The 27,739-nt window shown below is 47.4% G+C and overlaps 1 protein-coding gene and 1 pseudogene across 2 annotated transcripts in view; one reads left to right on the top strand and one right to left on the bottom strand.

Annotated features, from left to right (window-relative positions):
- Positions 1-674: 674 nt before the first annotated feature.
- The window catches only part of LOC123856000 (peroxiredoxin-1-like), a 38,372-nt pseudogene continuing 11,307 nt past the window's right edge, over positions 675-27,739 (bottom strand).
- CDH1 (cadherin 1) overlaps positions 15,480-27,739 on the top strand; it is a 76,035-nt gene continuing 63,775 nt past the window's right edge. The window contains exon 1 of one of the 2 annotated variants that reach the window (XM_064580363.1): positions 15,480-15,796. The gene's annotated coding sequence lies outside the window, so the exon portion shown is untranslated. Of the gene's footprint in view, positions 15,797-16,282; positions 16,440-27,739 lie in introns of those variants that run through there. The other variant, XM_064580364.1, reaches the window with a different exon arrangement.

Here is a 27,739-nt window from a genome sequence, read left to right as displayed (position 1 = left end):
AGAGAGAGTACATGAGAGGGGGGAGGGTCAGAGGGAGAAGCAGACTCCCCGCTGAGCAGGGAGCCCGATGCGGGACTCGATCCCGGGACTCCAGGATCATGACCTGAGCCAAAGGCAGTCGCTTAACCAACTGAGCCATCCAGGCGCCCACCTATGAGCTTCTTAAGGGCAGGAAACTTTTTTTTTTTTTTAAGATTTTATTTATTTATCTGAGACAGAGAGAATGAGAGAGACAGAGAGCACATGAGAGGGGGAAGGATCAGAGGGAGAAGCAGCCTCCCTGCAGAACAGGGAGCCCGATGCGGGACTCGATCCAGGGACTCCAGGATCATGACCTGAGCCGAAGGCAGACGCTTAACCATCTGAGCCACTGAGGCGCCCGAAACTTTTTTTTTTTAAAGATTTTATTTATTTACTTGAAACAGAGAGAGAGAGACCACGAGCAGGGGGAGAGGGGCAGAGAGAGGAAGAGTGAGAAGCAGACTCCCCACTGAGCAGGGAGCCTGATTTGGGGCTCGATTCCAGGACCCTGAGATCATGACCTGAGCCGAAGGCAGATGCTTAACTGATTGAGCCACCCAGGCGCCCCAGGAAACAATTTTTTTTAACTTAGCTTATTATTTTTTTTTTCTCAGTTCAAGTTTAATAGAAACAATGAAAGATCAAAAGTGGTTCCCACAGCACAGCTCAGGCCATTCTCTCCAGAGGAAGAAAGGCTGGCCTCCCCAGCCCCTGCAGGAGAGGCCCGTCCTGTCCCATACCACATCTGCACTGAGTCTGAAGTCTTGTGTTTTAAGCCTGACAATGGTACAAAAGAGATTTTGTTTTCATGGCCACCCACTGCAGCCCAGCCCTAAAATGGCCCAGTTCTCACTTCTGTTAAGAGAAATATTTTTTGCTCTTCTGGACATCAGCTTGATGGTATCACTGCCAGGCTTCTAGCCAGCTGGGCACACTTCCCCATGCTTGTCAGTAAATTGGAAGGCTTGAACTAGTTTCAGGGTCTCATCCACAGAGCAGCCGGTGGGAAGGTCATTTATTTATTTATTTAAAGATTTTATTTATTTATTTGACAGAGAGAGACACAGCGAGAGAGGGAACACAAGCAGGGGGAGTGGGAGAGGCAGGCTTCCCACGGAGCAGGGAGCCCAATGTGGGGCTCGATCCCAGGACCCTGGGATCATGACCTGAGCTGAAGGCAGACGCTTAACGACTGAGCCAGCCAGCTATCCTGGGAAGGTCATTTAGAGTGAGCTGCCAAAGGATATCCTTCTCATCACTGATAAAGAGGCCCCTGAACGAGATGCCTTCATCAGCCTTTAAGAGTCCATAGTCCTAAAAAGAAAGAGAAAAAGACTCCATGGTCCTGAGTGATGCTACACTTGGGGTCTGATACCAAGGGAATGTTCATGGGTCCCAGTCCTTCTTGTTTCTTGGGTGTGTTGATCCATGCCAGGTGACAGAAATGAGAATCCACAGAAGCACCAATCACTTGGTGAGTTTCTTACATTCTTCTCCCCTGTCACTGAAAGCAGTAATCTCCCTGGGCACACAAAGGTAAATTCAAGAGGGTAAAAAAAGAACAGGATGTATTTGCCTTTGTAGTCAGATAGTCTGATGTCTTTGAACTGGCCATTTGGCATAGTAGCCATGGCTTTGAAGTTGGGGACAGGATGCCCAATTCTGGCATTTCCTTTTATTTTTTTTTATTTTAAAGATTTTATTTATTTGAGAGGGAGAGAGTACACAAGAGGGGGTAGGGTCAGAGGGAGAAGCAGACTCCCCGCTGAGCAGGGAGCCCAATGCGGGACTCGATCCTGGGACTCCAAGATCATGACCTGAGCTGGAAGCAGTTGCTTAACCGACTGAGCCACCCAGTCGTCCCCCAATTTTGGCATTTCCTGAAGACATCTTGCTATGGGCAGCTCTGAGACAGAACACACCAAGACCAGTCAGAAAGAAGATGCCTTATTTATTTTAAGTAAACTCTACATCCCACATGGGGCGTGAACTCACAACTCTGAAATCAAGAGTTGCATGCTCTACTGACTGAGCCAGCCAGGCACCCCTAGGGCAGGAAACATTTTGTTTACTTTTGTGTCCACTGAGCAGAGTACCTAGCACATAGTGCTGAGCAGAGTACCTAGCACATGGGCGTGCTTAATAAATGTTTGTTGTTTGCCCTAATGAGCTAATGGATCTGGTCAGCCATCATTTATGGTGCTAAAACCACAAGGTAAAAGGCTGATAGGTAAGTTGGTAATGGGGGATCAGCTGACATTAACTGAATCTTAGTATTCTAATAGAGCCAACCAATTTCTTGCTTCCTGATATGATGTTATGGGAAGTACTCAGAACCATATATGAAATATGAAATATTTTGTCTAAAAAATTGAATCTGGGGCACCTGGGTGGCTCAGTTGTTGGGTGTCTGCCTTCAGCTTGGGTCATGATCCCAGGGTTCAGGGATCGAACCCCGCATCGGGCTCCCTGTTCCTCGGGAACCCTGCTTCTCCCTCTCCCACTCCCCCTGCTTGTGTTCCCTCTCTCGCTGTGTCTCTCTCTGTGAAATAAATAAAATCTTTAAAAAAGAAAAAAAATTGAATCTGGGGGTGACTGGGTGGCTCAGTTGGTTAAGCGTCTGCCTTTGGCTCAGGTCATGATCTCAGGGTCCTGGGATCAAGCCTTGCATCAGGCTCCTTGCTCAGCGGGAAGCCTGCTTCTCTCTCTCCCTCTGCCTGCCTCCCCTTGCTTGTGCTCTCTCTCTCTTTCTCTGTCAAATAAATAAATAAATTTTTTTTTTTAAGATCTTATTTATTTGACAGAGAGAGACACAGTGAGAGAGGGAACACAAACAGGGGGAATGGGAGAGGGAGAAGCAGGCCTCCCATAGAGCAGGGAGCCTGACGCGGGGCTCGATCCCAGGACCCGGGACCATGACCTGAGCCGAAGGCAGATGCTTAACGACTGAGCCACCCAGGCGCCCCTAAATAAATAAAATCTTAAAAAAAATTTTTTTCTTTCTCAGGACCCCTGGGTGGCTCAGTTGGTTGAGTGTCAGACTCTTTTTTTTAAAACGATTTTATTTATTATTTATTTGAGAGAGCTAGCGAGCGAGCTCAAGCAGGGGGAGCGGCAGAAGGAAAGAGAAAAGTAGGCTTCCCGCTGTGCAGGGAGCTCAATTCAGGGCCCGATCCCAGGGCCCTGGAATCATGACCTGAGCCAAAGGCAGCCGTTCAACCAACTGAGCCACCCAGGCGCCCCAAGCGTTGGACTCTTGATCTCAGCTCAGGTCTTGATCTTGGAGTCGTGAGTTCAAGCCCTGCATTGGGCTCCACGCTAGGCCTGGACCCTACTTAAAAAAAAAAAAAAAAGTCTTTCTCAGAGATGCAGACTGAAATATTTTTAGGAGAAGTGACATGTTATCTGGGATTTAAGAAAATATATATTCTGCAAAAATAAAAATAAAAATACCAAAATAGCCAAAATATATGGAACACTGACAACAGCACATGCTGGTGAGGCTGTGGAGCCATAGAATCTCTCACCATTGGGGGGATGCAGAATGGTACAGCCACTTCCGAAGCTGGTTTGGCAACTTCTTACAAACTAAACATCCTTATACTATACATTCCAGCAACTCTGCTCCTTGGTATTTACCGAAAGGAGTTGAAAACTTATATCCACATGAAAACCTATACATGAATGATTATAGCAGTTTTATTCATAGTTGCCAAAACTTGGAAGCAACCAAAATATCCTTCAGGGGTAAGTGGATAAATAGATTGCAGTTCATATGGACAATAGAATATTATTCAGTGCTAAAAAAAAATGAGCTATCAAGCCACAAAAAGACATGGGGGAACCTTAAATGTTTATTAATAAAAGAAGCCAATCTGAAATGTCTGTAACCGTTATGATTCCAACAGTTGGGGAGGAAAAATTTTTCTTTGTACTTAAAGGTTCTTCTAGGTGGTCTAAGAACCAAACTGACATGAGTCTGATTAACAGAAGGAAAGGAGTGACTCCCTGGCTGGCTCAGTTGGAAGAGAGTGTGACTCTTGATCATGGGCCTGTGAGTTCAAGCCCCTTGTTTGTTGTGGAGATTGCTTAAATAAATAAAAAAACTTTTTAAAAACTTTAAAAAAAAACAAGGATGGGGCGCCTGGGTGGCTCAGTCGTTAAGTGTCTGCCTTTGGCTCAGGTCATGATCCCAGGGTCCTGGGATTGAGCCCCACATCGGGCTCCCTGCTCAGCGGGAAGCCTGCTTCTCCCTCTCCCCCCCTCTCCCCCTGCTTGTGTTCCCTCTCTCGCTGTGTCTCTCTCTGTCAAATAAATAAAATCTTAAAAAAAAAAAAAAAACAAGGAAAAAACAAAGTTTAATTACATGTGCATGGAGGCCCAATCATAAAATTGAGACCCAAAGAAATGATCAAGGCATGCAGTTTTTATACATTTAAAAATTTTAATTCCAGTATAATTAACATACAGTATTATATTAGTTTCAGGTGTAAAATACAAGGATTCAGCAACTCTATACATTACTCAGTGCTCACCACAGTAAGTGTCCTCTTAATCCAATTGCACCCATTTCCCCCATCCCCCTATCACCTCCCCTCTGGTAACCATCAGTTTGTTCTCTATATGTAAGAGTCTGTTTTTTTTTGTCTCTTTTATCCTTTGTGTGTTTGTTTTGTTTCTTAAATTCTACATATTAGTGAAATCATATGGTACTTGTTTTTCTCTGACATTAGCATTATACCCTCTAGATCCATCCATGTTATTGTAAATGGAAAAGACTTCATTCTTTTTTATGGCTGAGTAATATTCTATTATATAATATATATTATATATATGTGTATATATATAATTTATTTCCATGTTGGGCTCTCTGCTCAGCAGGGAGTCTGCTTCTTCCTCTCCCTCTCCCTCTGTGTTCTCCCGCTCTCTCTATCAAATAAATAAATCAAATCTTAAAGATTTTATTTATTTGTTTATTTATTTATTTGTTTATTTTAAGATTTTATTTATTCATTTGTCAATCTCATGGCCCTGAGATCATGATCTGATCCAAAGGTAGATGCTTAACCACTGAGCCACCCAGGCGCCCCTATTTTATTTTATTTTATTTTTATTTATTTTAGAGAGAGTGTGTAAGCAGTGGGGAGGGACAGAGGGAGAAGGGGAGACAGAATCTTAAGCAGGCTCCACGCTTAGCCTGGAGCCCAATTCAGGACTTGATCTCAAACCCTGAGATTATGACCTGAGCCATAATCAAGAGTCAGCCACTTAACTGACTGAGTCACCCAGGTGCCCCAAGCTTTTATACATTTTAGATGAAGAAATATAATCTGTGAGGAATTGACAGGATAAAGAAAACTTTTGTTTGAGAGCTCCAGTTAGTAGGGAGTTTTTGAACAGAATTTGGACTGGGGTAGTAAATTAGTAAAACTGACCAGGTTTATTTATATAAGCTTCCTTGGCCCTGAATTCTCTGAGTCCTACCATAAGGCTGTCTCTTTATGTCCTGGTACAGGGAGGGTACATTTCACATGGGAGATTTATTTCCAGTTTTCAGGGGGAAGGTGGGGGGTCAGAGTGTCTTTTTTTTTTTTTAAAGATTTTATTTATTTTTATTTGAGAGAGAGAGAATGAGAGAGAGGGAGTACATGAGAGGTGGGAGGGTCAGAGGGAGAAGCAGACTCCCTGCCGAGCAGGGAGCCGGATGCGGGACTTGATCCAGGGACTCCAGGATCATGACCTGAGCCCAAGGCAGTCGCTTAACCAACTGAGCTACCCAGGCGCCCCAGAGTGTCTTTTTTGTACTGGCTCTTTCTTAGGTAATTCAGAATAATCAATATGCCAAAATGGTATATTTGGGGGTGCTGACTTATGTCCTCAAACACTTATATGACATTCTAGAAAAGGCAAAATTACGAAGACAGTAAAAAAGATCAGTGGTTGACAGGAGTTAGCAGGGAGGGAGGGATGAATAGGCAGGCAAGGCACAGAGGATTTTGTCTGTTTTGAGCTCAGAGGATTTTTAGGGCAGTGAAATAACTGTGTCACTATAATGGTGGATACATGTCATTATACATTTGTTCAAACCCACAGAATTGTAATGTGGACTTTGGGTGATTATGAAGTGTCAGTGTAGGTTCACCAATTGTAACAAATGTACCATTCTGGTGGGGGGAGGCTATGTATGTGTGGGGGGCAAGGGGTATTTGGGAAATCTCTGTATCTTCCTTTCGAATCTGCTGTGAACATAAAACTGCTCTAAAAAATAGTCTTAATTTCTTAAAAAAAAATGCAGGGGTGAAAAGATGAGACAAGATTTGGTACAATTACAAAGTTTACAAATGACAAAATTATAAAAATGGCAAAAAATAATTATTGGAGCTAGATGATAGCTACATGGTGTTGCATTCTACTCTACATGGTATGCAGTATGCTGTTTTCTTTGTGATTGAAAAAACAATGTTTTTTGCAGACATGAGTGGCTAAGCTGCAAGGGGCAGGGGTGCGGCACCTCTATCAGTTACTGTTATTTTCACAGGAAGCTGAAGCTGGATATCCAGCTCCCTGCCCTGTGTGCTGGCAGGCAGTCGGGGCCAGCAGAGGTTTCAGGAGCCCCCAGGAGCAGCTAGCCCAGAGCCTCCTCTCCCCCACACCATTGGGAGCTCCATCTGGCTGCAATCCCTGGCAATTTCAATTTTCCTGGGATTCCCCTCCAGCTAGGTGGGGGTTAAGTTCCTCTCAGACAGGCTTAGGGAGGGGGTACCCCTCTTGGTCGGAGTACCATTATTGCCACCGCTTTGCCTGGAAATGAAAGGGATGGGACTGCCTGGGGGAATTAATCGTTAACCTCCTGGCTGACCAGTGGCCAGGACACCCAGGAAATGAAAGTTCATCAGAGACACACCCTGTAATAGGGAGACCTGGCGTTCTCATCGCAGCGATGGATGTTTGGTTAGCATCAGCCATAGGGGCTGTCATCCACTGGCAAGGCCTCTAGTCAACCTTTCTTTTCGCTGTAGATACTTGAAAATCTACCGTTAACATTGGACAGGCTCTCAGAGGGCTCTTAACTCCAAGCTGTTGATTTTTTCTCCCCTCAGTTGGGAAGCTAATGCATGCAGTGGACCCAATCACGTGCACCAACACAGTTGCATACAATCTCCGGGGTACATGGACCTCCCGGAAGCCCAGCCACAGACACCACTTTAAGAATCTTGGGCCCAGTTTACTAGCTCCAAAGTTCTCATTCCTTTGAAAGAAGCACACCCTAGAGCCCTCATTAAAATGCACATGACCCTTGGGAAGGTTGAAAAGACTAACCCAGCTTGTGTCAAAGAGTTTTTCCCCCACAGCAGCCAGAGACAGCCTAATAGGTTTTAATGGTGGCAGTGGGGAAAGCAGAGCTGGGGGTGGGGAGGCTTCATAGGGGCTCACAATTGGGCCTAGAACTGGTAAGGGAATGTACTGAGCCAAGAGTGCTAAAAGCTAACAAGAATCTTGTGAATTAAGTGCTATCAGCATCCCCATTTTATGGAAGAGGAAACTGGGACTGGAAAGGATCAAGTGACATGCTACCCTCTCCGCAGCTAGAGGGGAATGTGAAGCCTCCAGCAACTTGAGATCAAAGGCTATCAGCAGCATAGCCCAACATCAGCTCCTTTGATCCTCACAATGAGGAATCCTTTTTTAATAAAAAATAGATTTATTTATTTATTTTAGAGGGGGGAGGGGCGGGAGGAAGCAGGAGAGACAGTCCCCCGCAGACTGTGCTGAGTGCGGAGCCCGATGTGGGGTCTGATCTTACAACCCTGAGATCATGACCTGAGCTGAAACCAATAGTCAGACACCCAACCGACTGCGCCGAGGTGCCCAGAGGAAATCTTTTTTGATGGAAGAGGAAACTGAGGCAATTCATTGAGAGCCATAGTCACTCAGTGCTCCCCCTCCAGCCTCCTGAGTATTCCCTCCTCACTCTGGACAGCTGAGAGCCCGCAGTCCTTCACCACTGTTCCTGGAGCTTGAAGGACTTGCTGAGAAGTCTGAAGAGAGCATCATGCCGACCTGTCTTCACTGCCCCTAATTGTTTTCTAAAATCCTTTTTATTGAATTATCAGAGTGTAATGGAAGAGTCGATGAGAGTCGCTTCAGAGTTACAAGGCCAGGGCTTGCTGGGTGGAGGAAAGCAAAGCCCTAAAGGCTCCCTGGGCCGAGCAATGGTATAAAATATGTATTTTTTTTTAAATATGTATTTTTACATAACTGGGAGAGAAAAAATAAACGGACAAGCTGCCCCATGGGGGAAACGCCTCTTTCTGTATTTCCATTATCTTGTTTAATGCACAGTCGGGCAGGAGCCTCAGTGGGAAAGGAAATACTGGAGACCTTTCCCTATGAGCCTTCTGGTGGGTTAAGAGGCAGAGAGAGCCAAAATGCAGAAATCCAAATGGCCTGGGCGTGTACTCAGAAACCCATTAAAACTGAGGGGACAGGTGGGGAAACCCATTAAAACTGAGGGGACAGGTGGGGGAGGAGTACTGGGCTGATTCAAAACACCGTCTTGGTTTGCAACACCTCTCCTCTGGGTTGAGAAAGTAGCCTCAGTGACCTCAGATTCACCTTTTGCTCTGAGTGAAATATATATATATTTTTTTAAAGATTTTATTTATTTGACAGAGAGAGACACACTGAGAGAGGGGACACAAGCAGGGGGAGTGGGAGAGGGAGAAGCAGGCTTCCCGCTGAGCAGGGAGCCCGATGTGGGGCTCGATCCCAGGACCCTGGAATCATGACCTGAGCCAAAGGCAGACGCTTAATGACTGAGCCACCCAGGTGCCCCTCTGGGTGAAATATTCTAAACATGGCCTTCTCCAGGAGGAAGGGGGGAAAGGAGTGATCCTTTCCAAAGACCGACCAACACACCAAAACATTTACTGAGTGGGCGCTACCAAGTGCCAAGTATTCTGTTCAGTGATTTTCTTGCATAGCTCCCATCGACCCATTTATACAGATAAGAGCACCTAGCTGCCCAAGGTTATGCAGCTGGTGAGCAGTTTACTCCACACAGTGTTTAGGAGTTCTGAGCATGCTTGGGGGGGTAAAGGGAAACATAGTGTCCTTGTCAGGGTAGCCAAACCACACAGATGCTGCTGGCCCCTGGCAGTCAGACGGAGAAGCTATCTGACCTAACATTTGCGTGTCTATTCTTTTTTTGACTCTAAAATTATTTTCCTAAGGACAGAATTCTCTAGAGAAGGCAGTAGTGACAATAGTGTAGTGTTAAGAGCACCAATCTGGGGATCAGGAGATTTGAGGCTCCAGTCTTGGCTTTGATATTAACTTGTTATGGGACATTGAAACTTCTTTGCAAATAACAGATTTGGATGATCTTTAAAGGGTCTTTTTCAGGATAACATCGAAGACTGAAAACTACGGCTCCAGCTCCAAGATGATCTGGGATCTACATGAGGTGAAGCTATAGAAAGAAGGGCCCTGGAATCAGAGAGGGGTGGGTTCCAGTCCTTCACCACCTCCTAGTGGCCTCCAATTCTTTATGCGTCAGTTACCTATCAAACGGGAACAGCAACAGCTCTTGGGTTGTTCCTAGATAAGATTAAATGTTTAGCATAGAGCCTGGCACATTTAACGTTCAACGCGCTGCACCTATTGTTACTATTATTATCCCTCACATTTGTACAGAGCGTTTATGGCGCAGGAAACATTGGTCTTATTAATTGTATGGCAACCTCACAACCTAGTAAGGAGTTTGTGATTATTGTTCCCGTTTGGAAGATGGAGAAACTGAGGTTTTGAAAGGTGGGTCCTACCCAGTGGATTGACTTGCACACTCACGACCTATGGAGACCTGCAGTTAAAAAGAACTAGGAGCGCCTGGGAGGCTCAGTCGGTTAGGCGACCTAAGCTACTCCACCTAAGCAACCGACTCTTGGGTTTCCTCTCAAGTGATCTCAGGATCATGAGATCGAGCCCCGCCTCTGTGCTTAGCTCAGAACCGGCTTGGGACTCTCTCCCTCTTCTTCTGCCCCTCCCCCCTTTAATCTCTCCCTCTAAAATAAATAAATCTTAAAAAAAAAAAAAGCGGGGGCGCCTGGGTGGCTCTGTCCGTTAAGCGTCTCCCTTAGGCCCAGGTCATGATCTTGGGATCCTGGGATCCAGCCCCATACCGGGCTTCCTGCTTGCTCAGCAGGGAGCCTGCTTCTCCCTCTCCCTGCCCTCCCCCTGCTTGTTCTCTCTCTCTCTCTCTCTCTCTGTCAAAAAAAAAAAAAAAAAGCAGAGCTAGTGGGGCGTCTGGCTGGCTCAGTCGGTAGAAGGAGTGACTCTTGATCTCAGGGTCATGAGTTCAAGCCCCGCGTTGAGCGCAGAGACTACTTAAAAAAAAACAAACAAAAAACTAGATAAAGCGTAAATTCCTTTCTGTCCCCAGGTGTTTGTGAGGCACCGGGAAGCTGGGAGGAAACTTGGAGGTAACAGGAATTATGGAACCCCTATTCCACATCCTGATTCGAGCAAGTGCGGGTAGCGGCTCACTGGGCGGGAGCAGCTTGAAGCGGCTTGAAGCCGTCTGCCCCCACCACGCCGGAGGAAGCTGAGGCTGAGCCCCGCCGCTCATTGGCTGTGGGCCGCAGGTGTAGCCGCAGCCAATCGGCGGTGCCGGGGGCGGAGCCTTCAGGCTCACCTGGCGGCCGCGACGCAGCCCAGCTCATTGGCGCCCGGCGCTGCGGAGCACCTGTGAGTTCGCGGAAGTCCTGCCGAACTGTCGCCCCGCCAAGCTCCGCAGGACCCGACCCCTGCTCGGCCCGCCATGGGCCCTCGGTACCCTAGCGTCTCCGCGCTCCTCCTGCTGCTACAGGTACGTCGCGTCCCCTTGCTTTGCGGGGGACGCCTTCCGGCCCCACCATCACGCGCCCCGGCCCCCTTCCTCTCTGTCGTCGGCCCTTCCTCTCGCCTGTCGCCCCCTCTTCTCCCAAGAAAGTTTAGTTTCAGGAACGGCCTGGAAGCTGCGCCGCGCTCTTGGGCTCCGCGGAGGTGGGAGTGGGAGCGGGTGGAGAGCGAGCGCGGCTTTGCCCACTCCCGCGCGTGAATCCTCGAGCTGTCGGGGGGGCGAGCCTCGCTGTGGGCCTGGGGGATCCCGGGCTGGCCGCAGTACGGGCTAGGGGCGGGCAGTGGGGGAGGGGCGTGGGGGGGGTCAGGATACAGAAAAGGGGAGTCCCGGTGCAAGTCAAGGGGAGCCAGGAGTAATGCGGACGACCCCTGAGGTAAGGAAAGGGAAATCAATAGAAATAAAGGCAGCCGCCGTGTAAAGAAGGGTTAGTAAACAGGTATGGAGGTTCCCCTGGGATAATAAAGGGCTCAAAGGTGTTGGGGCGCCCCTCCTTGTGAGGAGGTAGACTTGGGAGTGGGGGCGTTCCCGGTGTGTGGAAAGTGAAGTGGGGAAGAGTAAAGATGCCTCCAGTGAAATGAAAAAGGAGACCGCAAGGATAGGGGTGCTTGGTGGGGAGGCACGGACCCAGCAGCCCCCTCTCCCGGGAGTACCTGGGGGCTTGGCGGCAGCAGGTTTCGGAGTGAAAGAGTTTGGCGTGGCTGCCTGCCCTGGGGGTTGGGGGTGAGTGTGGCTCCCTCCCACAACGCCGACGCTGAGAGCGAGGGAGGGGAGGCGCAGTTGGTTTCGGTGTGGGCAGGAGGGGATAACCCCCCCCCTCCCAGGTCACCCTGGTTTCATACCTTTCCCCTACTCCAGGTTTCATCGTGGCTCTGCCAGGAGCCAGAGCCCTGCCGTCCTGGCTTTGGCGCTGACAGCTACACGTTCACAGTGCCCCGGCGACATTTGGAGAGAGGCCGAGTCCTGGGCAGAGGTAAGTCCTGAGCCTGCGAAGGGTCTGAGAAATTGCCCTTCCACGCCCCTGGGCAAAGCCCTTTTGTCCTGGTTGAAACGATACCCCTTTGGAATTTACACAGATGAAGGGATCTAAACCTTAACCAGAGAGGGCTACCCTTGTATGGTGATGTTGGGAAGGGGGCACTTACTTAGAGGCCTTTAATGTGTCCTATTTTGTCCTGACCACTTGAGAGACCGTCATTTCAGACTTCAGAAACCTGATGTATGGGGGGGGGGTGGAGAGCTCAGTAATTCCCCTTTTGTAGATAAGGAAATGGAGGCTCAGAGGGTGGAGTCCACTTACCCAAGGTCAGCAGAGCAGGAATTTGAATGAGGCCTGACTCCAGGGCCCATTCTGCACCATCTGGGTGCCCTCTCTTGGTTATCAGGTTGTGGCATTTGCTCAAAGAGGTGAAAACATTTCCATACAGGTACTATTCCCCAAGGAATAATGGTTTTTTAAAAAAGCCCGATAGCTCTGACTCAGGGAATGAAAAGGCACACAGTGTATTTCTGGGCCTTGTCACTGTGATAATCGGGATTATAGAGTTTGCTTTATTTCACTTCACTGGTCCTCAGGAGTGAGAGAGCAGGGGAAGCTTGGTTTCTCTTCTGGTTTCACTGACTCCCAGATGCTTATTTCCTACCAAACGACTTCTTACTCTTGATTTTAGTTGATGGGGCGAGTATCATAACTATAAAACACTTTTTTTTTTTTAAGATTTTTATTTATTCATTTGACAGAGACACAGGGAGAGAGGGAACACAAGCAGGGGGAGTGGGAGAGAGAAGCAGGCCTCCTGCTGAGCAGGGAGCCCGATGTGGGGCTCGATCCCAGGACCCTGAGACCATGACCCAAGCCAAAGGCAGACGCTTAACGACTGAGCCACCCAGGTGCCCCTAAAACACTTTTTCAAGTGAGAAATCACCCATAATTCCCAGAGGAAATTCACTGCATTTCTTCATTCTTTGGTCACGTGAAAACTGCAGCAATCATGCTGCTGTGTGAAGATTGTTTGAATTTTGGAAGTTGTTCCAACAGTGGGCGGCATTTTTTTTTTCAACCGAAACTGCAGCTTCATTGATTAAACATATTTGCTTTTCTGGGGCCTGCGTTGTGTGGCGCTCTCTATTGAGTCAGAAGGGAAGTGTTTGTCTGATTTTTCCAGTGGGTCTACCATTAGTTGATGGTTGATATTCTGCCCAGCCCCGTGCTGGGCACCCAGGAATGAATTGAAGAGATACAGGGACACTCCAGCCTGCTGTTAGTATGTCACATTCCAGCAGATTATGGAGAATGTCCCAGGACCCACTTAGAGGGCACTGTGGAACATGGGCATTTAGGTGCCAAAGAATGTGGGTGGCGTGGGATGTTTTGATGGCTATCAGTGGGCAGTGAGGACTGGCTTCTTGGAGGAGGCAAAGTTGACCCAGCTTTGAAGATGGAGGCAGGGTTAGAAACTGGGAGTGTGAGTGTTTGTGAGTATGGGTTGTCCAAGACAAGCTCCTGTCACTTTGTTTTCCTGCACCAGGACATTTGGTAGCCCCAAATGCGGGTTAGTCTGGCTTTTATTGCTCCCACTCTGCCCCCCCCTCCCCCCACAAGCTCTTGGTCCGACCAATAATATTATTACATAATATAAATATTACCATTATTATTAATAGCGGCACCTATTCCTTTTGAACCAGACTCTGGAGCAAGTGTTTCCTTTTACTTAATTTTGCTTTATGAGGGTAGGCACCATTGTTCGTCGATTTTGCAGGGGAGGAAACTGAAACATAGCCTCTGGTCTTTCTCCTTTTCTCTCCCCTTCTCAATAATCTCAAGAAGAAAGATGGCGTTTGGGAGAGTTAGTGTCCGTTGTGAAGCAGGTGTTGTCTTCACTGTGTGCCTGAGAGAGCAGAGATGTTGATGCGGCAGGAGCCTGAGGAGAGGAGGTGGTGGTGATGGATCAGACTAGGGGGAAGTGCAGAGGGTCTGGGGCTGGTGATCCTGGTGGGAGGGGCCGCCTCTTCGAGCTCCTTGGTCGCGTGGCTGGTTTCAGTTTCTTTCTATCCAAGACCCACCCCACTTAACAAATTTTCTGACCTTTCACTGTTTTGGGATTTCCTACCAATCCAGTGTAGAATTAGCCAATTACCCCAGGATGGGAGTGCCCTTCTGGTAAAATCACATGCGACCTCAGAGAACTGGCTTTGTGATTTTAAAAAGGCAGCTGGGAGTTAGGGTGGTGGCCTCACTCTTTGGGCCCTCCAAGGAAATGGAGGGATATGACATTAGCACCAGGTTTATTTATTTATGTATTTATTTTTTTAAAAGGTTTATTTATTTATTTGACAGAGAGAGAGCAAGAGAGGGAACACAAGCAGGGGGAGCGGGAGAGAGAGAAGCAGGCTTCCCGTGGAGCCGGGAGCCCGATGCGGGGCTCGATCCCAGGACCCCGGGATTGTGACCTGAGCCGAAGGCAGACGCTTAACGCCTGAGCCACTCAGGTGCCCCTAGCACTAGGTTTAAACATTGGCTCCACAAACACTTTGCTTCACTGGAGTTTTTTTTTTTTTTTTTTTTTAAGATTTTATTTATTTGACAGAGAGAGACAGAGAGAGGGAACACAAGCAGGGGGAGTGGGAGGAGGGAGAAGCAGGCTTCCTGCCGAGCAGGGAGCCCAATGCGGGGCTCGATCCCAGGACCCTGGGATCATGACCTGAGCCGAAGGCAGACGCTTAACTGACTGAGCCACCCAGGCGCCCCTCACGGGAGTTTGAAAACAAGGAACCTGTTACTTTTTGTCCACCATTGGCCATAGAGTGTCACAAATAGGGTTTGACCAAACTCGGGACCCTGGGGTGGTTTGCTGGGGTGATTGTTGTGCTCTGTGAGATGGTTGACCCCACAGTCGGAGCCTTGTATTGATTTCATTGGTTTCTCTCCAGGTTCTAAAATGGAGAAGGTTTTAAAAAACAAGTCACTATAAACTGGTTCTCTAGAATTTCTGTTCATTTTTCTTTTTCCTGGCACAAACTGGTTTGCGAAACCCAGGCTATTAGACAGTTTGGGATCTAAGAAGTATCATCATAGTGCCCTCTGCTTTAAGTTGATTGAGGCGTGGGGGGAGTGGGGTGGGGGGGAGGAAAAGCAGGTAGGCTTTTAAACTGATGGCTTCATTGCTTTGCTTCCTCTACCACCTGGTTTTGGGCAAACAGGGTTTATGTTTTGGGTTTGAGCTCTGGCTGCTTGATGGATTGACCTAGCTCACAAGCACCCACTTGTGTGGATTAAATACATCCATTTCCCCTTTCTAAAAGATGTGCTGAAAGGTGGTAGAAACAGTGTGCAGACCTCCTAATTAAACTGGGCTTTAAAAAAAAAACAGGGCACCTGGGTGGCTCAGTCGTTAAGCGTCTGCCTTCAGCTCAGGTCATGATCCCAGGGTCCCGGGATCGAGTCCCACATCAGGCTCCCTGCTCAGTGGGAAGCCTGCTTTTCCCTCTCCCACTCTCCCTGCTTGTGTTCCCTCTCTCGCTGTCTCTCTCTCTGTTGAAAAATAAATAAAATCTTAAAAAAAAAAAAAAATTAAAAAAAAAACAAATACAGAAACCTGCTTTGGGATCTCCCTTACATCATCAGATTCCCTCTCCCACCCCTCAGACTCACTTCCTCATTACTCACTTCGGTGATAAAGCTTGGTGCTGCGCTCACTGATGAAGGAGACCTGGGTCCTCCTGTTCTTGTCTTTGTGTCTGTGAGAAGCCGAGGCTTCCTCACATGCGTCCTGTGTAAGGAAGTCTGCCTGCTGTTCCCCCGTGGGGCCTGCCGAACCTGCCCTGCCTCTGCCAGGTGGTTGTGGAAATCCCTGTTTGCTCTCCGGGGCTTTATATTGGGTGAGTCTCTTCTTCCGAAATGCTCACCTTGGTGTCTGTTACACATTCCCTTCCAAGCGTAGCCCCAGATAAGCCAGACGCTGAGGCAATCAGCTCTTACATCTCCCAGGAGCTGCCAAAACCCTAAAATCCCCGAGAGGCACCTGTCACAGTTCAGACTTTCTGGGTTTCCACTCTGCCTCAACTCCCATCTCCTTTCAGGGCTTTGGGCTTTCAATGAGGGAATGAAGTCTGTATTCCTGGTCAGGATAGTCTGAGTAAGCACATGAAAGATCCAGGTTTGGGGCGCCTGGGTGACTCAGTCGGTTAAGTGTCTGACTTGAAGCTGAGGTCATGATCCCAGGGGTGGGATTTAGCCTGGCTCAGCCGGAAGTCTGCTTGTTCCTCTGCCCCTCCCCCTACTTGTTCTCTCTCCCCGCCCCCCGTCTCTCAAATAAAATCTTTTTTTAAAAGATTTAATTTATTTATTTGACAGAGAGAGACACAGCGAGAGAGGGAACACAAGCAGGGGGAGTGGGAGAGGGAGAAGCAGGCTTCTGGCCGAAGCAGGGAGCCTGATGTGGGGCTTGATCCCAGGACCTTGGGACCATGACCTGAGCCGAATGCAGACGCTTAACGACTGAGCCACCCAGGCGCCCCACAGGTAAATAAAATCTTAAAAAAAAGAAGATCCAGGTTTGCCTTTCAGCTCCTAGCTGTGTGACCTTGGGTAAATCACTTTACTTCAATGAACCTCTGTTTCCCCGTCTGTGAATGGGGGGAGGCAATAATACTTAGTGGTTTGTTGTGAGACTTAAATGTGTATGTTCGTTTATTTGGCTAGGCAACAAATAAGAGTGCCAGCACTGGACTAGCCTCTGGGGTTACAGTAATGAATAAAGCCGATGTGAGCTGAGCATAGAGCAAGTGAGATGATGTAAAGAAACAGGAAAGATTCATTAGATGGTGCCTCATATTTCTTAGGGACAGAGTAGGCACTCAGATATTTTATTTTTTTAAGATTTTATTTATTTATTCATGAGAGACAGAGAGAGAGAGAGAGAAGCAGGCTCCCAAGGAGCCGGGAGCCCGATGCGGGACTCGATCCCAGGACCCTGGGATCATGACCTGAGCCGAAGGCAGACGCTTAACCATCTGAGCCACCCAGGAGCCCCGGCACTCAGATATTTTAAACAAATGATGAATTAATAAATATTTATTATCCCTCATACATTTTCTTTCCTTTTTTTTCCCTCTCTCAAACTCTCTGGCCTCAGGTCAGCCCTAGATGTTGATCAAAATGGAGGTGAGTCCGTGAACTTTCTAAGACTCATGTGAGGGTTGTACGGCCCTTCAGTGGTTCTGGAAGCTGGGCTACCTTGATAAGTGTGTCCCAGGGGTACAGTGTGCTGAGTGCTTCCCTCTCAGAGCCAGAGCACAGAGGTGGGAGCCCTCAAACCTGAATCTGGAAGGGGAAAGGCAGTCATTTTTAAGTGTTTTTTATCTTTGGTCAAAAGAAATCCTCCTGGTAGCCTTTCTTCCTTTCTCTATCTCTGTCTCTTTTCTTGCTAATTTAAGTTTACCTTTTATACATCTCAGCTCATGTTTGCTATGGTTGGGAGGGCTTTAGCCACCCACTTTTTGCACATTTCCTCTTCCCTTTCCTTTCTCTCATCTACCGCCAATCCCCACCCCCCACCCCCTACCCCCAGCCCACCCCCAGCCACAGTTCCATCATTTAGAAGGTTCTTGAGTCAGGCTGCCTAGATTGAATTGCCCCTTGCCGGCTGAGGGGATGTTGGCCAAGGACTTTACCCTCTAAGCCTTAGTTTCCTCATCTGTAAAATGGGCATAATAGTACCAGGTGCTCAATGCATATTAAATATTAAAGCCCCTGGACTATTTGGTGCCTTCTGTTTGAGCCTCTACCGTGTGTTTTACCTTTGGTTCAAACTTTTCCCTGTGTTCTTTCCCACCCAGTAAACCAGCCAAACCAGTTTCCTCACTCTCCCTGCTTCTGTGTTAAAGCAAACACTGCTCTGCAAACAGTGACTAGACCAAAGTGCCCTTTGCTAGGAAAGGTAGTTCTGTGGCGTTTTCTTGCTTGCCACTCTGCAGTGTACCTGGGTGGGGCTGCCTGTGGACCTGCTCATGAATACTGTTTGCAGTTGGAGTGGGGCAAGGAGCAGCTGGAATGGGAAGATTGAAATTGTCAGCTTCTGTCTTGTTTTTTTTTTTTTTTTTTTAAATTTATTTGAGAGAGCGCTAGCGCGCAGGCCCTCGAGCACGCTGCGCTCATGCAAGCATGGGGGGAGGGGCAGAGTGAGAGGGAGAAGCAGACTTCCTGAGCAGAGCTCAATTCCAGGACCCCCCAGGACCCCAGGATCACATCCTGAGCCGAAGGCAGACACTTAACCAACTGAGCCACTCAGGCACCCCTTCTAATTTGAAAAATATTTCATGGGGCACCTGGCTGGCTCAGTTGGTAGAGCATGTGATTCTTGATCTCAGATTGGAAGTTTGAGCCCCACGTTGGGGCTTACTTTAAATCTTTAAAAAATAAATAAAATTATTTCATAATAAACAAGCTTTAGGATACTGTCTGTTTCCCCATTGCCAAAAATGCTATGCCCCAGCCCCTGAGATTATGGCTCACCTGCATGGCTAAGTATTGAATCACCTGGAACACTTCAAAGATACAGATTTGCCCTCCTGCAGATTCACTGAGCTTGAGAGTGGGGTTCTGGATATGGCATTTTTTAAAGCTCCCCAGGTTGCTGTTGCCACCAGATTCATTGCCCTGGACAACTCCAGTAGCTAGGGCAGAAACGTCGGATGAGTAAATACCTGGTGCCAGCCCGGTGTATGAACATCTGGTTGTCCAGCTTAAGTAAGGCCAAGGGATTCAAGGGCACTGTGGATCCAGAAGGGATAAGGCTGGTCCTTCTGCCATGCGTGTGAAGGAGTGCTCTATGGGTGTGCAATGGGGCTGATGGGGAAGGAATGGGGGGACCCAGAGGAGTAGCCAATGCACATACCTCTCCCCACTATGTAGCCAGTGCTAGGGGTACTGACTTTAGACCCAGCCCTTGCTCTCAGGGAGATTGCAGAAATCTCTGAGAACCCTGCAGAGGGTAATTCCAGTACCTTTTACCTTCTGAGAAGGGCTGTGTGGTAGGGAAGTGTTCAGCGGTCACTTTGGTGAGTGAGAGGGTTTCAGCCAGAGAAGGTGAACAGGCTCTCCAGGAATTGGAAACGGGGTGCTCAGAGGCATGGCGGGGCATAAAGGAGCCAGGCTGGAGCTGTGCTTTCTTGGACAGGGAGGGTAGCTTGCAGGGGAGGATCCCAGGATGTAACTGCTTATATAGGCTGCAGCCAGGCTATCCCAAGGCTTTGGACTTGAGTCTGCAGTTAATAGAGGGTTTTGTCTTTCTGTTTTTTGTTATGTTTTGTTTTTTAAGTCATCTCTGTGCCCAGCGTGGGGCTTGAAGTCACGACCCTGAGATCGAGAGTTGCATGTTCTACCCACTGAGCCTGCCCGGTGCCCTGGGGTTTCTCTTTCTATTCCTCTCCCTTCCTATTCTTTTACTAGACAAATCATTCACTTGGTTAAAATATACATGTATGTGTTAAAAAAAAAAAAACGTATGTGGTCGACAGTGAAAAAGTCTCCTTATCACCCTGACCCAGGAAGTAGCGTAGGTGGGGCGACAGTCCTTTACTTTTATCTCCCAAAACCCACGCTCTCATAGTGCCCCTCTTGTGCCTTGTTGCCAAACTGCATCTCCAGTGGAACCTAAGTCACCTTTCCTAAGGGTAAGAAATTCCCTCCTTCCCCTTAGGAAAAGATGTCTTTATACCTTTTGTATCCCTAATTTTAATTGTGATGCTGGAATTCAGCTGCTGCTGCGTTTGAAGGGTCTCTTGTCTTCCACATGTGGGTAATTTCCATCCTGTCTCCCTTTTACCTCCAATTCCAAATGAATGCTAGCTGAAGTGCACTTCTTTTCCTTTCTGTTGGTCTTCAGCTTTCTGGGTCTCTGAAAATGCAGTTCAGTTGGTATTCAGAATTAGGAGTTGGGAGGGAAAGTGTCCTAAACTAAGGTTCCAACTGGGACTCTTTCAAGGTGCGAGAGAGATCTGGGCCCGGATCCTTGTGAGCTCAGGTGTTATTGCTGGGATCTAATGGAGCCTGTCTAGAAGGGTTGAACCTGTTCACCATGAGCAAAATCATAAACTGTGGCCAGCACAGGACCCTGTGGGATAATTGGCCAAGGCCTAGGTAATAATTAGTGGGCTTTGTAATTAGGAGAGCTTGTAACAAGCTGAAAGCCTTTCAGATTTATGGTACCTAGGCAAGTTGAAGGATAGGGAAAACACCTGTTTCTGTGGTTTGGCATTCAGACTCACTCATACACCTTTTCTGTTCCCAGAAGAGTTTTCGCGAAAGAAGTTTTAAGAGTGTCTTCACCTAAGTTATTGCAACAGCCTCCTTTCTTGTCTCCCACAACAGTGTTCTCTCCATCCAACAGCCACGAGTTACGGTTTTTAAAATTCAAGTTAATACAAATAGTGAATAGTATGTTGCACAACTGAAACTAATAAAATGTATGTCAATTATACTTCAATTAAAAAAGTTAGGGACACCTGGGTGGCTCAGTCGTTAAGCGTCTGCCTTCGGCTCAGGTCATGATCCCAGGGTCCTGGGATTGAGTCCCATATCAGACTCCCTGCTCAGCGGTGAGCCTGCTTCTCCCTCTGCCTGCTTTGCCTGCCACTCCCCCTGCTTATGTTCGCGTGCTCTCTCTTGCTCTCTCTCTGACAAATAAAATCTTAAAAAAAAGTTAAAAATCAAAATCCACCAGTGGCTCCCCATTTCACACAGAATGTAAGTCAAAGTCCTCTCTATGATGTGCAAAGCTTCCATGGTCTGCCCCCCCCACAACACTTCCCCCACCCCTTACTGACATTTCTTCTTGACTGTACCTAGAATGCAGCAGGCACACTTCTACCTCCGGGCCTTTGCACTGGCTGTTACTGCTGTCTGTAATACTTTTCTCTGATGCCTGCATGGCTCACTCGCTTATTTATTTTTAAGTAAGCTCTGTGCCCAACGTGGGGCTTGAACTCATGACCCCGAGATCAAGAGCTGCTTGCTCTACTAACTGAGACAGCCAGGTGCCCCACGGCTCACTCATTTAGGTCCAAGTTTTTGCTCACATGTCACCCTCTCAGTGAAGCCTTTCTTGAAACCCTTGAAACTATTTGAGATAGTTACCCCTTCTCCTAGCACTCCCTTTCCTCCTCCTCTGCTTTATTTTCCTCTGTAGCACATTTCTTTTTTTTTTATATTGTTTTTTTTTTAAAGATTTTATTTATTCATTTATTTGAGAGAGAGAGAGCGCACATGAGAGGGGGAAGGTCAGAGGGAGAAGCTGAGCAGGGAGCCCGATGCGGGACTCGATCCAGGGACTCCAGGATCATGACCTGAGCCGAAGGCAGTCGCCCAACCAACTGAGCCACCCAGGTGCCCCCTCTGTAGCACATTTCATCATCTAGCATGCTATGTATTTCACTTATTTCTTCTGTCCATTTTCTGTCTCCTTCCAGTAGAATAGAAGCTTCAGGAGGCCAGCGAATTTCATCTTGTTTAGTTCAGGCTGTATTGCATCTAGAACAGTGCCTGGCACATAATAGGTACTCAGTAAGTGTTGAATGAATAAATGAGGTTTCAGTGTGTATGTATAGATCTTAACATATTTTTTGTAGTTAGAAATGATTCCAGGGCACTTTTGGTTTTAAAGAAAAGCTAGAACTTTGTCAGTATGAGCCATAGAAGGACACGAGGAGGGGATATTCACAGGGCATGTGTCTCTGCTTGGCACGCTCCAGCTTCTCTGAGCCCTGACACCCCTAGCGTAACCTTACCTAATTGTCTTGTCACAAAACAGCTTGCAATCTAGAGTCTAAAGGTCACAGGAGCCATTTCTGCCCCACACTTCTTGGTGTAAGGAAGCACCAGATCAAAATCTAAACAGAGATCCGAGTCGGCTGGAGCCATCTGTTTGGTTTCCTATTGTCTGGGTAACAACTTCCTTGAGCGAGACTCCTAGCTACACCCAACACCTTCTTCTTGGGTATCTACAACATCCTTTAGGGCCATTAATTAAGACCTGGTATCCATTCTTCTGGTTCTTGGCAATGCACAGAAACCTGGAAGGAACTTGTTGAGGGATGCTAAACTCCCAAGACAAAAACTTGAAGACATCTTAATTAGCTCATGGCCAAGATACATATCTCACAACTCCAAAATCCATCTGATCAATAAGTGTTGAGAAGGTGGGGCGCCTGGATGGCTCAGTTGGTTAAGCTTCTGCCTTCGGCTCAGGTCATGATCCCCAGGTCCTGGGATCAGCTCCCTACTCAGTGGGGAGCCTGCTTCTCCCTCTTCCCATCACCCTCCCCCCCCCCCGACTTGTGCTCTCACACACTCACTCACTCTGTCCCAAATATATTTATTTATAAATAAATCTTTTTTTTATAATTTTTTAAAAAATGTTTTATTTATTTATTCATGAAAGTCAGAGAGAGGCAGAGGTAGAGGGAGAAGCAGGCTCCCCGCCTAGCAGGGAGCCCGATGCGGGACTCGATCCCGGGACTCCAGGATCATGACCTGAGCCGAAGGCAGATGCTTAACCATCTGAGCCACCCAGGCGCCCATTTTTATAAATAAATCTTTTTTTTTTTTAAAGATTTTATTTATTTATTTGAGAGAGAGAGAATGAGAGAGAGCACATGAGAGGGAGGAGGGTCAGAGGGAGAAGCAGACTCCCTGCTGAGCAGGGAGCCCGATGCGGGACTCGATCCAGGGACTCCAGGATCATGACCTGAGCCGAAGGCTGTCGCTTAAACAACTGAGCCACCCAGGCGCCCTTATAAATAAATCTTAAAAAAATATTGAGAGGGTACTGTAGGGCAGTATCTTATAAATCATTATGTAAGATCCATCACCCTGTCTTCAGGAGGGTAACTACCTAATGCGTAGAGTTGCCAGGTCTAGCAAATAAAAGTACAGGATGCCCAATTATATTTGAATTTCAGATAAATAGTGACTAATTTTGTATTAGTATGTCCCATGCAGTATTTGAGACATACTTAACAAAAAAAATCATTACCGTTTCATCCTCTATTCTCATAAACAACATTTCACTGACAAGTACTTACTCTGTGTCCAGATCTTCCCATATGCTGTCTCTCTCCTTTAAACCTCACCAACCAGTGAGACGTGACCGTTGTAGTTCTGAGAGGCTAAGCTAGTGCGGGTCAGGCAGACGGGAAAGAGGGGAGCCTGGCCGGGTGTTCTGGTGGCTTTTGGACTCCGGAGCACAGCATAGCCTGTGCTCTTTACAGCAGGAAAAGGCAACTTTTCACAGATGGTCTGTGATTGGCCAGGTGTGGAGGATGGGTAATTCCTGCTCTGAAGGTCTCGGAGGGGAGAGAAGTCCTTCCAGACGGCTGTCTTCTGTCTGATCACCGAACAGATTTAGGTTGAGCACTTGCCAGCAGGACTGTGCTTAGCTAGGCACTGAGGCTAGAACAGGACAAAACCCCAAATCCTTGCCCTTGTGTAGCTTCCTTTCTCATCAGAGGAGACAGGAGACAGCGTGGTGGTCTGTGGAAGGAGAAAACTACAGGAGGAAAGAGGATAGAACTATGAGTGTTGGAGTGGAGGGGTTTGGGGGAATCATCACTAAATGACATTTATGTAAAGACCTGAGGAAGTGAGGTGCTCAAGAGGTGTTAGAATGGGTCTAGGTCTTTGAGGGACCTGGGCTTCCCACATTGTTTTAAGTCCTTATTGATGCCATTTAAAGACTATTAAAAAAAATAAAGACTATTCTCTTTAAAGGTACAGACTTCCAGATATTAAAATAAGACACGGGTGAGGCGCCTGGGTGGCTCAGTCCATTAAGCGTCAACCTTCAGCTCAGGTCATGATCTTGGGGTCCTGGGATCGAGTCCCACATTGGGCACCTTGCTCCGTGGGGAGCCTGCTTCTCCCTCTGCCGCTCCCCCTGCTTGTGCTCTGTCTCTGACAAAATCTTTAAAAATATTTTTTTAATAAATAAAATCTTAAAAAAAAATATGACACAGGATACACTGTATAGCATAGGGAATATAATTAATAGTGGCTAACAACTTTATATGGTGACAGATGGTAGCTAGATTTATCTGGTGATCTCTTTGTAATGTGTATAAATGTCAATCACTATGTTGTACATCTGAAACGAATATATTTTATGTCAACTACACCTCAAGAGTGGGGGGGGAAAAAGGCTAATCTCCGGGCAGGTATTTTTCTAGAGGAATAATCCTGAGAGCTAATTGTCACTACATCTCCTTTAACGGGTGTCATATTTAAACTAGGATCTGAGGTGCTTTCCGTGCCACCCGCCCCTTGGTGTGTTGCCCGAGAGGAATAGGACTCTAAATCTGGTTTTCTTAACCTCCTCGTGCAGGGGGATGAGATTGTCCCAAAGGTATCATAACTCTTGAGCACATTGGGCGTGTGGGTGGGGGGCTGGGGGTTACGTGTATACCGGTGTCCCAAGACCTTCTTAGTCAGAGCGAAGTAGGAGGGACTTTTAAAAGGCTGCAAACTAACTCCCCCTCAGATTCTTCATCCCAGTTGTGTGGGAGTGTTTGAAAAGGGAACAGGATGACCAAGTTATTTGTGGGAAAAGTTGTGCGTTTTCTGTAGAAAACGTCACCCCCTGAGTCAGCCATGGGACAGTAGCCTGGGTGCTTATTGACAGGTAGGGTGGAGCCCTGAGTCACCGGCCCAGCGGCCTCTCCTGGTGAGGTTATCAGGAGCAGCTTGAATCCACTCTGTGACCTCACCCTCTTAGGAACAGGTACATGCGGTGCCTGCTCTTAGTCATAAATCCCAGGATACTGGCCCTAAGATCTCTCTCCTCTTAGCAAGAAGGGAACTGAGGTTTTGCAGAAATGACAGGGCTTCACAGCTGCTTGGTGAAGGTCACGTGGCCGATTTCATTACCACCTCGGCTCCTGGGCTTGTAATGACTTAAACTTTCTGGAGAAATTAGAGTTTGTGAGTGTACTTCCTGTACCTTTTGACTTAAGTCTGCATTGATAAAGAAATGCTCTTGCATCTGCATCAGAGCTTGTCATTAGAGTCTTTGATGTGGAAGCTTTCATGTAAATTGTGCTGATTTTTCTTTGGGCTTTGGAATCTAGTTATAATTTCTCTCTTTCTTTTTTCTTCCTCCTTTCTGCTAATGCTCTCACCTGAACCGTGGGAGTACTTAAAAACTTTGGGAATTAAATACCTGGGAGGTGGTTCAATCAAGGAAACTGAACTTCACTTACCAGCTGTGAGAGGCTGCACTCCTGGTTTCAACGGAGATTGAACACAACATCGAGGTTGTGACTTTAACCTTCAGCATTTATTTCTCTCTTATCCTGTGAAGCGAAGGAAAGAGTCTCTTTGAGTCCCCACCGGGAGTGAAGGTGATTTGGGGCGGGCAGTATGAGAAGCAGGATTGTCTGGGTTCAAATTCTGACTCAACTCTTACTTGCCATATGACCTTGGATAAGTTACTCAAACTTTCTGTGCCTCAGTCCTCTCACCTATAAAAAGGGGATAAAATTGCAGTTCCTGCCTCACAGGGTTGACAGAGGATGCAGTGAGTTAGCATGTCTAAAGTGTTTTCAGTGCCTGGCATGTAACAAACTCTTTGAAGTACTGAGTTTTTATTGTTAGTTGTTTCTGCTTTTTTTTTTTTTTTTAAGATTTTATTTATTTATTTATTTGAGACAGAATGAGAGAGAGAGAGAGAGCACATGAGAGGGGGGAGGGTCAGAGGGAGAAGCAGACTCCCTGCCGAGCAGGGAGCCCGATGCGGGACTCGATCCCAGGACTCCAGGATCATGACCTGAGCCGAAGGCAGTCGCTTAACCGACTGAGCCACCCAGGCGCCCTCTGCTTTATTTTTTTTTAAAGATTTTATTTATTTATTTGAAAGAGAGAGAGTGAGAGAGCTCGGGCGGGGAGGGGAGGGGAGAAGCAGGCTTCCCGCTGAGCAGGGAGCCCAACATGGGGCTCAATCCCAGGACCCTAGGATCATGACCAGAGTTGAAGGCAGACACTTAAGGCGACTGAGCCACCCAGGCGCCCCTAGATGTTTCTGCTTTAGATTTGTGTCTAGGGGGTGAAAAAATGTATAAATGTTAGAGACTGGAGGAGCCAGAGAGGAAGATTAAGGATGAGGAAAGGCTACATCCCCTTGTGTCTTTGCTCCTTGACCTCCCCATACCTAAGATACTCTCGATCCCACACCCATTCAAGTGCAAGTGGTTTGTCTACAGGTCTAGCACTGCCAACCAGGTCCACCGTCGTGAAGCCACTTCATCGTCATACCCATTGGTTCAGCCCTCCTATGTGCTTGAGACTACTGCTACCTCAGTTTTAGGGAAGAGGGAACTGAGACTCAGAGCTAGCGACTTGCCCGAGGCCCACAGAGCTAGGAAATGGCAGACAGTGATTTGAACACCTGGTCTGCTGACCCAGAGTTTAGGTCACCATCTCTGTACTACCTGTACCTGGCTGGTGCTTTTTCTGTGAACTCCCAACTGCTCAGTCCCTTTCTTAACTACTCTTATTTATATATTTTCCCCGTGTTTCTTGAGTTAGGTAGGGATAGATACTTAATGCCACCAGCTGCACCAGCCAGTAGGGGGAGGGGCAGAGGGAAAGGGAATGAGAGAATTCCAAGCAGACCCCCTGCTGAGTGCAGAGCCTGATGGGGGCTCAATCCCAGGACCCTGAGATCATGACCTGAGCCAAAACAAGAGTCAGACACTCAACCAACTGAGATACCCAGGTGCCCCTCTTTTTTCTTTTATTTATTTATTTGTTTGTTTATTTGTTTATTTATTTTAAAGATTTTATTTATTCATTTGAGACACAGAGATAGAGAGGGCATGAGCAGGGAGAGAGGCAGAGGGAGAGGGAGAAGCAAGCTCCTCGCTGAGCCAGGAGCCCGATGTGGGGCTCGATCCCAGGACCCTGGGATCATGACCTGAGCCGAAGTCAGACACTTAACGACTGAGCCATCCAGGCACCCCTCTTTTTTCTTTTTTTTAAAGATGTTTAATTAATCATCTTAAAGATTTTTATTTTTAAGTAACCTCTCCATCCAACATGGAGCTCAAACTCAGAATGCTGAGATGGAGTTGCATGCTCTACCAATTGAGCCAGCCAGGCACCCCAAGAATCATCTGATTTCTTAGTTTATACATGAATTGGCTGGTTCTTTGAGGTTAGCTGAGTGGGCCAGATTACACAGCTGGTAGGTGTCAGAATAGTAATATTGTTAAACTATACCAAAATAATCATTGCACCCATGTATTGATTGAGTATTCCACTGTTGATGTAGGATCTCGTTTTTTAATCCCGACACTAACCTTTGAGGGAGGTAGTATGACAGTTCCATTTTCAGAAGCTGCTAGAGTTTTATTGACCAGCCCAGGATCACAGAGCTAGAGGCACATATGCTCCGTTTCTGGGAATATCTGCATTCCAGAGTCTCCACTTTGGCCTAGAAAGGAGCCTCAAGGTCCACCCACTGCAGCCTTCAAAGTCCTTGATCAGTTTGAGCCCTTGGGGTAATAAATGAAGCTTCAAGATCCCCTCTCCCTTGGAAACCCAGAATGAAAGGGGGTATTACTGGTGCCCTTGAGCTCCCTTTTATTATTTTTTTTATTTTAATGATTTTATGTATTTGACAGAGAGAGACAGTGAGAGAGGGAACACAAGCAGGGGGAGTGGGAGAGGGAGAAGCAGGCCTCCCGCTGAGCAGGGAGCCCGATGCAGGGCTCGATCCCAGGACCTGGGACCATGACCTGAGCCAAAGGCAGACGCTTAATGACTGAGCCACC

Source organism: Mirounga angustirostris, unplaced genomic scaffold, assembly GCF_029215605.1.
Source record: "Mirounga angustirostris isolate CCGP_5_RB_7025 unplaced genomic scaffold, mMirAng1.0.hap1 SCAF_16, whole genome shotgun sequence".
Taxonomy (NCBI): domain Eukaryota; kingdom Metazoa; phylum Chordata; class Mammalia; order Carnivora; family Phocidae; genus Mirounga; species Mirounga angustirostris.
The sequence above is the reverse complement of the archived record's forward strand: the minus strand, read 5'-3'. Positions and strand labels throughout refer to the sequence as shown.